The sequence below is a fragment of the Centroberyx affinis genome, unplaced genomic scaffold (assembly GCF_046629955.1).
Source record: "Centroberyx affinis isolate AG114_WGS23_722 - 3 ecotype Tasmania unplaced genomic scaffold, CSIRO-AGI_Caff_v1 ptg007016l_1, whole genome shotgun sequence".
Taxonomy (NCBI): Eukaryota; Metazoa; Chordata; class Actinopteri; order Beryciformes; family Berycidae; genus Centroberyx; species Centroberyx affinis.
Window position 1 is genome coordinate 40,001 of NW_027283555.1, and position 474 is coordinate 40,474.

Here is a 474-nt window from a genome sequence, read left to right on the forward strand (position 1 = left end):
TTGCTCCAAGACCTGTCAATCAAGATGTCATCGCGCAGTGTAAACCAATGAAAGGGCAGAGTCTACAGATGAGGAGGGATGTGTTGGCAGCTTTTAACAACAAAATCCAACTGGGATCCACTAAGTGACAGTGAGTGGTCAAAAGACGAAACTATAGGAAAATACCACATGAAAACAAACCAAAAAAAGGAAGTATTTGTGAATACTTTTTGACCCAAGAGGAGAGTGTTTCTTTTTCTCTCTCATAGCTGTACAGTTAAACTTCACCTGAACCTGTCTGGCGTTAAGGAATGACATCAAGGAAAAACAACAGAAAGGGGAGATAAAGTCAGTCTGGGAGAGTGAAGAAAGGGTGAGAATGAGGGTAGAGGTGAGGGAAGGAGGGAAGAGAGAGAGAAATACAGAGGGAGAAACTACCTCCTCTCCTTTTCTCTCTTCTACCAGTGTTCTTCTTCTTTCTCCCTATCTTCTACC